Genomic DNA, 12,197 nt, shown 5'->3' with positions numbered 1-12,197 from the left:
ACTGTACTTCTGCCTTTCTACTGGTCAGCTTGATAAAGTGGGTTATTGTGGTGTTGTTTTGGGTGAATCTCACGAGAAGAGCGTAATGTTTGTGTTTTGCTCCAGAATCAAAAGGAGGGAAGAAAATACACATCCATTATATATATATATATATATATATATACCTGACAAAAGTCTTGTCATGGATCTCAGTTGTAAGAGCAACAAATAATAACTTGACTTCTAGTTGATAATTTGGAAACGTGTCCGAAGGTGGATTTTTCTGCTGAATCATCTGTTGAACTGCATCCCAATCATCACAAATACTGCAGAAGACCTACTGGAACCAGCATGGAGCCAAGATTCTCATAGAAATCAGTCAAGTTTGGTGAAGGAACAATCATGGTTTGGGGTTACATTCAGTATGGGGGCGTGCGAGAGATCTGCAACATCAACAGCCTGAGGTGTCAAGACATTTGTGCTGCCCATTACATTACAAACCACAGGAGAGGGCAAATTCTCCAGCAGGATAGCGCTCCTTCTCATACTTCAGCCTCCACATCAAAGCTCCTGAAAAAAGAAGGTCAAGGTGCTCCAGGATTGGCCAGCCCAGTCACCAGAGATGAACATTATTGAGCATGTCTAGGGTAAGATGGAGGAGACGTTAAAGATGAACACAAAGACTCTTGATGAACTCTGGGAGTCCTGCAAGAAGGCTTTCTTCGCCATTCCAGATGACTTTATTAATCAGTGATTTGAGTCATTGCAGAGATGTATGGATGCAGTCCTCCAAGCTCATGATGGAGTCAGACACAATATTCATTCTGTTTCCACTGCAGCATGACCACATATTCTATACTGGACATTATTGAAGGTTCAGTGAGCAGACTTTAGTCTAAGCAGAGTCAGACCTTACTGTCCTAATCAAATCATTCAATATCAAGACATGATCATATTTTATTGTGCTCAAATAAGTGTAATCTAGAGGCCTTTACCTTTCAGATAAGACACTTCTGATACCAAATGATCAACTAGAAGTCAAGATATTATTTGTTGCTCCTAAAACTTGGTTAGGTGACGACTTTTGTCAGGTAGTGTATATATATGTGTATATTATATTTTGTTCCGCAATATTGGTCCAAACCTAATACAGTATATTCTGAGAAACTGAACGTTTACAAATGGTATCAAATACAGTATATTATTATAATTTTTTTAATAATTTTTTATTACTACATATTTCATAATATTTTTCTCTCCAATGTCTTGCCAAACCGGTCGTCTATTAAAAGCAGACAAAAAAAATGTAAATCTGTAGATTAGCAGTTTTCTGTATTTTGTGATTTGTTTTTATTATTTTTCCTCATTTATTTCTGCTTTTGAATTGCTTCATGTGTTTTTGATCTTTCTTCCAACAACATTTAACCTTGACGAGCTCAAAAAAGTGGCTTTTATTGTCATTAATAGTTGAAAGTTTATATTGTCTGGGTTGGTGCTGTATTTTACTCTACAAAAACCTTGTAATAAACTGCAGCACATTCTCTGTTATTTTATGCACTTATTTCTCTGTATGTTATTTCTTATATGACTTCAAACCACTAAAATATCAGTAAAAGTCACTTTGTTAAACTGTAGAGCTGAATTTTCAACATTAAAAGTGGACAGAGCATAGATCAACATCCCATAATGCAATTCACAACCGGAAATAAAGCAGAAAACACATTAAATACGGAAACTGTTCATTAGCAGATGTTTTTACAGTGCATATATAGCTGAAGTCAGAATTATTAGCCCCCACTTTAAATTTTTTTTCATTATTAAATATTTCCCAAATGATGTTGAACAGAGCAAGGAAATTTTCACAGTATGTCTGATAATATTTTTTCTTCTGGAGAAAGTCTTATTTGTTTTATTTCAGCTAGAATAAAAGCAATTTCAAATTGTTTTAAAGCCATTTTAAGGTTAAAATTATTAACCCCCTTAGGCAAATTTTTTATCGATAGTCTACAGAACAAACCATCGGTATACAATAACTTGCCTAATTACCCTAACCTGCCTAGTTAACCTAATTAACCTAGTTAAGCCTTTAAATGTCACTTAAATAGGTAGTCATGTATATATTTAAATATCTAGTCAAATATTATGTGCTGTCATCATGGCAGAGATAAAATAAATCAGTTATTAAAGCTATTATGTTTATAAATGTGTTGAAAAAATCTGCTCTCCTTTAAACAGAAATTGGGGAATAAAATAAAGAGGGGGGCTAATAATTCTGACTTCAACTTTATATATATATAAAAACAAAAAAAGCCTCTTTTTTCCCTCTCGTTTTGATTTGATGTGGAGGAAACATGTGACAGATGTTGTTGTTGTGAGATTCAGTATTTTTGTGTATGAGCGAGATGCTGAAAATCTGCTCAAATCTGTCCTCTTGTTTCTACCAAAGACTGTCAGCAGCATCTCTTCGTCTTCTTCTTCCACACACACACACACATCTGTACATAAACACACCAACACCATGCTTTGGAGAGTATACGTGAGGTCCATAAATTGTATTTTTTTTTAACACAACGTATGCAAAAAGCCAGAGATCTGATCTAAAAACGTTATATTGTGACTGTTACATCATTTAACTTTTGAGTAGTGTTTGATTTCCTCCAGTTCATTTCCCACATGTCCGAATTTTCTTCTCCAATATTTCATGCGATGCAGAGGATGTTTCTTTCTTTTAAAGAAGTAGTTCACTCCCTGAAAATCCAGTCATTATTTACTCCCTCTCATGTTGTTTGTAATGCAGCGATATTTGGAAAAATGTTCAAGCTGCTCTTTTCTAGACAACAGTTGCATTGTGGTGACCAGGAGAAAGATTAAAGAAATGTTGTAATTTGTCCATTTAAAGGGATAGATCACTCAAAAAGTGAACATTTTGTCATCATTTATGCATTATTCATTAGTCGAAAAGCTGTTTGAGTTTCTTTCTTGTGTTGAACACAAAAGAAGATATTTTGAAAAATGTTGGAAACTTGTAACTATTGACTTCCATTTGTTTCCCTTTCTATGGAAGTCAATGGTTACCAGTTTCTAACATTTTTGTGTTCAACAGAAGAAAGAATCTAATTTAAAACCACTTGAGGGAAAGTAAATAGTGAGTAAAATTTTCATTTTTGTGTGAACTATACCTTTAATATAAAATCTCATTCGCATTTCTGCACATTAAAACTGCAGCAAACACTGCCATCACTGAATTCACATGTCACTTTCAAGGGTTAGTTCACACTGAAATCAAAATCTTGTTATTAATTACTCTTCCTCATGTGGTTTTCAAGCCTATAAAGCTTCGTTTGCCTTCTGAACACAAGTTAAGATTTTTTAGATAAAACCCTGGAGCTCTCCATAGACCACATAGACTGCTAAATTACAGATCATTTTTACAGTGCATTTTTGTGTGAACTGCCCCTTTAATTACTAAAAACATTCGTTAATGAACAGTTTTCATATTTTGTGATTCACAACTGTTAATTTACAGTTATGAATGACATTATTGGATCTTTATTTCTGCTCTGTCGACTTTTGATGTTGAAAATTCCACTTTGCAGTGACTTTTACTGACATTTTAGTAGAAACAAAACACATTTTTAAAACAATATATTGAATAATAAATCAGATCTAGAGAAATAAGTCTGTAAAGTAACAGAAAATGTACTTGCAGATTATTACAAGGTTTTTGTAGTGTAATATACAACACCAACCCAGACAATAGAGCACTGCAAACTAGTGAAAAATTCAGGTTTCTTTTTGAAAAATATTTCAACATCCAAAAAATTGGAGGAAATATTAAGGTCTAATAATGAAATTCAAAGCATAAAAACTAGTGCTGGGCAAAAAATTAATTATAATTAAACACGTACAAAATAAAAGTCTTTTTTGACATGTAAAATTCTGTGTTTTACATATTGAATATGTGTATAGCTGTAAATACTTGCAAATATTTGAGAAAATGTTTGTTTATGTTTAGATATAAAATATGATACAAATGATCAATTCAATAATTATCTATTTAATAAGCATTATTGTCAATTTAATTTAAAATTATTAATTTAATTGATTATATGATCTAATTATCAATTTAAATAAATGTTTGAAGCTGCGGTCACACTGGACTTTTCTCCCCATAGACTTCCATTCATACACACGTGAATGGGTCAGACCGGAAACGCAAGTTCGTGCAACAAGTTTTGCAGTTTGCTGCATTGCAGAGTACAACCTTGGTGAACTCTGACCTGCGAAATCTCATCACTTGACTGCATTAGACCAATTGAGGATCAAAACATGACCTCTCTGGACAGAAATTTAAAACATGGACCAGTCGCTCACTTTTTTAAAATGTCTTATCATGTTGTTTAATCCCGCCCCTATTCGCAGTGCCATACGACCAAATTTTGCATGCACAAACTCTAGTGTGACCGTAGCTTAATTCGAGTAGCAGTGTGATATAGTTTTATATCGGCACTGGTGGGAGGCGTGCATTGGCAGGAGGAGTGCCTTAGTGTCCCACTAGTGATAGTATACAATTATATCACACTGCTACTCATGTGTTATTGCATTTAAATAACAGTTCGACGTCATAATTATGTATATAAAAAGAAAATCAAACAAGGAGAGTCTCAAAAATCCTTTTGAATGAGGAACTACTTTCTTCCTCCATTCATTCACATCTGCAGCTGAACTTAGAACAGCAGAAACCATTCACAAGTGTCACATTAGAGCTAGTGTTTGAATGATTCTCTAGTGTAATGTCTAAAGTGATGACAAAACAGCTCACATTTTAAGATTACAAGGCTGAACAGCATGAAATGTCATCAGTCTACAGAGATTTCCCAGTATTTCTCTGTTACAATAAGGAGATCACAATAATTAACCCCAGAAAAGCCAAAGCAAAGCAAACACTACAGATTACTATAGTATAAACACAGCACTACAACATTCAAAAGAGAGAGATTTACTTAGAGTGTCACTTAGCTGTTCTGTAGTGATTTGATCAGCTGTAGTTCGAGTTTTTCTACCCTTAGCACTTATTATGCAGTCTCTGTCGCCATCTTGTGGTGGAACGTCAACCGTCTTTGCTCTGCTCAGTATGACAGGCTGATGGCAGCCAACGTGTTGAATCTCCGAAATCATGAATATTTAAAATAGGCACGGTCCTTATAAATAAACTGCATAGTTACAATCTAAACAACTACATTCTCACCTGAAAAACCTCAAAGGTACATTATGTTGACCAACAGCTGCAATATTTGTCAAACTGAAGTGACTTTGTTGATCTGCTGTGACTCTGTGTGGGCGGAGTAATACAGAAGGGTGAAGAGGCTGTAGGAGTGCTGCTATTGCAGAATATCATACAGCTATCAGCCAATCAGATTCGTGAACCAGACAGAACTGTTGTACAAATATATATTTATAACACAGATATTATGTCAAAACAAACTTATTTTGTAATCTTTGCCCAAAAAAAAACAAGAATCGCAAAACACTGAAAACTGCTCATTTACGGATTTATTTTAATAACAGTGTGTTGAAAGAAAGTGTGTAAATGTGTAATATCTGATTAACGTCTCGTCTTTAATGCGGTGTGTGTATCGTCTTGATCAGGGTTTAGACTTCTCACTTTATTAACTTACAGGAGCACTTTTGTAAAATGTTGAAGCCTCCAGAAATGATGCGGGGTGTGGATTTTCAGACGTCCCGCAGCTCCTTGTTTTCCCAGTCGACACGAAGCCTTTCTGAAGTGTCAAAAGACGCATTTATTTTGTTCTGTATGTGTTTCTGAAGTGTTTGTGGCTGAAATGCAGATGAAGGATCTGGAGTTTAATCCTGAACGCTTTCGGTATCAAACCAGAAGCGCATTATACAAGAGTTCAGTCTGAATATGAATATATCCTCCATCTTTCTGCAGATTTGTTTTTTTTTTTCTTGATAATGTGTTTAATATCAGAGTACATTTCTTTTTTTGTCAAAAGCTGTTTGTGCAATAAATTAACAGAACATGTCTGAATGTTTTACATGTCGACTCTCGTCTTTATTGCAAATATTGTGTTTTTTTCTGTCTGAGGAATGAAACAAATCATGGCTGCGTCCGAAATCGCCTTCTAAGTAGGTACTGCATTTGAATATAAATGTACTACTCAACCGTTAGAAAAGTGCGTGGTATGAATAAAACTCGGACGTATTACATCCGCCATTTTGTCATGATCACGTGACCCATGTCAGTTGCGTCGCTTCACTCGCATTTATGAATTCTCTCATGGTCCATCATAGGATAGCGCAGCTTCCATCAGATGTGCACTTCAGAATCTTGCCAGAAGTAGTAAGTCACTTCTCGCACACTGTTTTTCAAATTCTGGGAATTTAGACATACTACTCTGCTCGCATGCTGTTTTTAGCATACTATATAGTATGGAAGTATGCGATTTCGGACGCAGCCTATATGTTAATTTGGGACAGAGAATGGGACATTAAATGAAAAGCCAATGAGAAGCAGGGAGCGGGGCATGTCAGATACGAGAGCATTTGATTGGTCAGAAAATTTGATGAGAAACTGAATGAGATACTGCAAGCTTTAGATGTTTATCCTGCTGAAAAATCCAGCTTAAACCAGCCTCGGCTGGTTGGCTGGTTTTAGCTGGTTGACCAGCCTGGTTTTAGAGGGGTTTTGGTCATTTCCAGGCTGGTTTCCAGCCATTTCCAGCTGAAAAGTCCAGCTTAAACCAGCCACAGCAGGTTGGCTGGTTTTAGCTGGTTGACCAGGCTGCTTTTAGAAGGGTTTTGGCCATTTCCAGGCTGGTTTCCAGCCATTTCCAGCCTGGTTTTAGCTGGTCAGGCTGGAAAATGACAGCTAAAATCAGCTTGACTAGCCTGGTTTAAGCTGGACATAGCTGGTTTTGGCTGGGCTCCCAACCTGGCTAGGCTGGTCAAGCTGGTCATTTTCTAGCTAAGACCAGCCTGGAAATGGCCAAAACCCCTCTAAAACCAGGCTGGTCGACCAGCTAAAACCAGCCAACCAGCCAAGGCTGGTTTAAGCTGTTTTTTTCAGTAGGGTAAATCTTCTAATTATGAATTTTGTCCCTGTTTTGGAGCACTAGCTTATAGATATCCTTAAAATGAGCAATAGTCTTACTAACATCTTTAAAAAAAAGTTCTTTTTAATTTAACGGGACGTTTAATAAGTGTGCTGGCGGGCCACAGGTCATATTTATCTTTTTTGTTTACTCACACATTATCTTATATAATTGTATCCGATATAATCATTTTATGCAATAATGAAATAAAGTACATTGATTATGATACTACTGACGCGTTAAAAAAATGGAAACATCTTAGATTGTTTTTACTCAGCGCATGTGACTACTTTATAAATCCGTTTATTTATATATAAACTAAATTCATATTTCTGTTTATTTTTAGAGCTAAACGATTCCGCATGGAATAAAATACTGTGTAATATAGCCTATTAACAAAGCAAAATGTAGTATAAAAATATTGCAAGCGTGTTTTAAAGATAGTAGGTTTGCATTTAAAACTGCTGAAATAAATTTCAAATTCAATATTTTAAGAATTATTTAAATTGCAGTGAGGTTTTATGTAAATGCGTTGCTTTGAAGCGTTCAATGGTTGGTTGTGCGCAAGTCTCATTTGAACGCAGGCAATGGGAACGAGGCAACAACACTCTTCCTAAAAGAGACTACAAACTTCTCACGCTGCTGTTTATACTGATTTCAGGTAAGTTTAGTCCCTAAAATAACGCAAATATTACATACAACTGTTCATGCCACTTTTAATATTGGTAATTGATATATTTCTGTTGAATATTTACATTTTACAAATGGTTAGTCTTCGAAAAAGTCCATTAGCATCTTAGCACTGGTAGGAGAACTAACGTCAGGGTGACTACTGTCGATTTCACAAGCTTCCTTTTACAGCATCGATAAAGTAATTAAACTATTAATTAAAAGTTATTAAACTACTAACCAGTCAAATAGACTTCACCATTCATTAAGTTGTTATGAAAGACCATTTAAATGCTTAAAAAAGCAGCAGGCTAACATTAGTGCTGAATCTCCACTGAAAATACTGCGGTTAAAATAATGTCCATATTTTAAAGAGATGACAATGGACTTTAATTCAGTGCTCGTCTGGGATCCACTTTATATCAAATATCAATAGGGTATATGCACAGCTAGTTTCTTCCCATACCATTAGACTTCCGGTGAACTGTTAATGTGACATTTTAATATTGTATATGGTTCCTTTTACAGCATTGATGTTATAATGTTATTAATATATAATCAGATAAAGAGACTTCTGCATTCACATTAGTTGTAGCGTAAAACGAGACGATAAGCCGTCATGTAATGTAAATTCATAAGTTCACAAGTTTCAGTAAATCAGTGGAGTAGTGTGTGTGTGTGTTGTTGTGCACTAATCCGTTTGACCACATGGTGTCGCTGTTAAGCATCATATTTGAGCCGCGGTGCGCGCATGCGTGCTTATCCTCCTCATGTAACAGCCTATCACACCAGAATGAACAACGTTTCTGCTCTTGCAAATTAATTGATATCCCGCTGTTTCAGAAGTTTAAATCTTAAAATTCCAAGCCTGAAGCAGCAGGATTTAAACTTAGAATTGTCAAAATTATTAGTTTGTATCCCAATTCTGAAAGCTTAATAGTTTACATCCCACGATTCTGAGGTTACACATTGCACAGATCAGGGCTGCACAATATATCGTTTCAGCATTGTGTGCATCCGCAATAGTTACATCACAAGCTATGCAGTGTTGAGTCTGAATTGTGTCTGAACATGATCTGTTGAGTCCCTGCTAGTTTTAACCATAGTAGAGTAGAGGTATATCGTTTTTAAGGCCTGTGACTGAATCTTTCAAGAGAGTTTATAACACTTGGACACAAAAAAAAAAGATGTTTAGAGGTGAAACAAAGATTACCTGTATTTAATTATTCATACTGAATTGATGTGATTTATGCCAAAAAAAACTTACTTTTAATTTTTCTTTTGTTTCTAGTCCAAATATCTACATTTCAAAGCAAAAACAAGATTATTTTACTTAGCCCGTTGGCAGATAATTTTGCTAGCTTTAAGGAAAAACTATTAAATTTGCCTTATTTCTTCTGATGGTGAAAACAAAGCAGTATTTTTACTTTATCTAAGATATTTTTGCATTGTTATTATTCAATTACTGTACCTGAATATTGTTATGGCCCGTTTCCACTAAGTGCTACAGTACGGGTCACCTTTATCAGGCTTTCATTTCATCAGGGTGCCAATGGCCAACGTCATTCTCGCTCGAAGAAATGTCAAAGTAAAGCTGAACGGGTCCTTCACATATCATATGAGAAGCACTTCTAACAATACAGATTCTTCATACACTTAAATACTGTATACATGTTCATTACTAACCTTTCTATGAACAGGATTTGATTATAACTGCAGATCAATGATGCGAGATAGCCTACTGTAACATCTGCAATTATATAAACTTAATAAATAAATGCAACATATGAACACATACAGACCCTTACAGTCTCCGATATGCTACCAATTACAGATAAACTTCACACAGCATGCGTTTGGTCTTTATTTGGGTACAAAAACACGCAACATATAACCCACAGTCAGAGCAAACCTCTCATCTGTGTCTTTAATCTTCACCAGCACATGTGACCTCTGTTAGAGAGTAATTTTGTCATTCCTAGTTCATAATAGTCCAAAAGGTGAAGATCATAGTTAATCATGGCAGCTTGTCTGTTTTAGGTTGCTGCAAGAATCATTTGATCCTTTGTTTTTCAGGCTTCTCCTTTGTTTTTTCGCGCTTCACACTCGCGTTTGTTTGTTTTTGAAAGAATCGGATGTCAGAAGCTCTTCAATAATCATGCGCACGTTATCCTCAGCTCAAGAAGTTCGTTATTTCAAATACAGATGCGCAGTGAGTGCACACGAGAAAGCGAATCCGCTCGTGCTTTAGGCGGCCTTGTAAACAACTATGGTGCACAGGGTAGATTCTGCTCTTCTTCTTGGCTTTGTGGCTTTTCATCAAGACCACGGCAAGCTTTCTCTGAGCTCAGGTCGACTATGGCTTGTTATTATATGTATATATTATTACGGTGTAATGTCTCGGATGTGTATTAAAAAATGGTGCTTCCTTTGTTTTCATTCTCCTGCTTGTGCACGCGCTAGTGACGTTTCTCTGTAAACCAATAGCGTTCAGCTGCACATCTAGCTCCACCCTTTGGTGGACATACACTTTTTGTCATGCCAGGTACCCTTTAGAAAGGGCATCCAAAAAGTGGTATGGTACCATTCGCTTTTTGGTACCTTTTGACAGTGGAAACAGCCATAAAAGCGTACCAAACCGAACCGTACCACTCCGTGGAAATAGGCCATTAGACTGCCTAGAAAACTCAAATAGATCTGATTAAACCATCTTGTGAAACTGTATTCATATTGCAATATTTATCGCAGAAAAATAAAATATCGCAATATCAGATTTTTCCAATATTGTGCAGCTCTAGATGCATCCCAAATGGCGTACTTATGCACTTACACACTCAACAGCAGAGTATATGTATGTAGTGTTGTCCCAAATGGAAGTTTTTTTTTTACTAAGCAGAAATTCAGATCGTTTCCCTGATGACGTTTGACGGGTGCCAAATTAGTGAAGTAAATGACCAAACTACCCAATAATACCCGCCTTGAGTATAACAGCATTCACCATCGGGAGGCGCTATAATCACTCTCGTAGGAGAATTTTGCTTTCACAATCCAAAAGAAATAATCCAACATGTGCGCCTGATAGCTCCGCCCCTTCCGCTACGTGAGCAAAACTGCGGCCGTTGAGTGCGTGAAGCGTCCATCATTACACACTTCATTTTACCGGTTAAATAAGTACATCATGCAGGTAACTAAAGTGCACTTATTATTATTATTATTATTATTATTATTTATTTATTTATTTTAGAGTTTTCAGTTGGAACACTGCACTTACACTATTTATACTACAAAATAGAATAGTGCATAAGTATGCGATTTGGGACGCAGCTTTCGTCTTCGTTTCCTCATGTAGGCCATGGATTGAGATGTGTTTGAGATTGAGTACAGTTGCAGCTGTTACACAGTTAGACAGGTTTTTTAGTAACGCAACAAGAAAACAAAATAAGAAAGGGAAAAGAGAGGGGCTGGTGAGTGGTCTGGCGTGCGCTTTTATGATGGGTGGTCTTTGCTTTTTGGATATGACGTAAGAATGACGTAACCGGGGGAGAAATGACTGACAGCTGAATAGACCAATGAATAATGAAAGCAGATATGCGAGAGCAGAGAGAGAGAGGGAAAACACAAACAGAGCACAAATATGTAACACAGCTCATTACTAGCAGCACGTTTATTTGAACTGGACACTTCCAGAAATCATGCTTTAGCAGTCTTGAGAAATCTTGAAGAAGTATTGAACCAAGAGAACAAGAACAGCCTCATCATTACATAATGCCTCAGAGAAAACAAAATCTAACAGCGATTTAAAAACCCCCCCAATAACCAATAAATCAGTCAGAATAATGTAAACATTCAAAAATAACGCAGTTCCACAATATGACAGTATTCCTGGCTCCATGCAGGTACAGTAGATCTCTGAAGCAAACACCACTTCATGCAGATACACTGACTTCGCTCTCCGTTTATTTGAGGCTGTTTCACACCACAACACAATTATCAAAGTGCATGAAATAAAGCAAAGTCCACTTAAGGACACAAAGGATCATGGGGCAGAAACAATAAATCAAACTCCATTTGAGTGAATGTTTGTATACTCTCAAAAAACAACGTTGAAATGTCAAATCAAATTCAACCGTTAGATTAAACATTGTAATTTAAAGTCGGCGTGTACCGGAAGTTGCTGAGACTTTTATTTTGGTAAGCTGATGTACTGAAGTTGAATATTGAGTAGGGGGCAGGGCTTTCATTTTGTACATCTTTCCCTTGTAGTAAACTAATGGTAAAATGGGCGTGGCTAAGAATATTGTAAAAATATTCACGCCATAAGTGTCCACATGGAGCTAAATAGGTGACGCAAACATTCATTTCAAATCATGGACAGCCTTAAGTTGATTTGTGGAATTTATTTGGTGTTGTGCAAAGAACATGTGCAGGCTGAAG

General features: G+C 36.2%; 1 protein-coding gene across 1 annotated transcript in view; it reads left to right on the top strand.

Moving 5' to 3' along the window:
- The window catches only part of agps (alkylglycerone phosphate synthase), a 64,776-nt gene extending 58,738 nt beyond the window's left edge, over positions 1 to 6,038 (top strand). The window contains exon 21 of the mRNA XM_056464812.1: positions 1 to 6,038. This exon is cut by the window's left edge and continues 460 nt beyond it. The gene's annotated coding sequence lies outside the window, so the exon portion shown is untranslated.
- The last annotated feature ends 6,159 nt before the right edge of the window (positions 6,039 to 12,197 follow it).

Source organism: Danio aesculapii, chromosome 9 (assembly GCF_903798145.1).
Source record: "Danio aesculapii chromosome 9, fDanAes4.1, whole genome shotgun sequence".
Lineage (NCBI taxonomy): Eukaryota > Metazoa > Chordata > Actinopteri > Cypriniformes > Danionidae > Danio > Danio aesculapii.
Note: the sequence above shows the minus strand (reverse complement) of the source record. Positions and strands in the feature narration are given on the sequence as shown.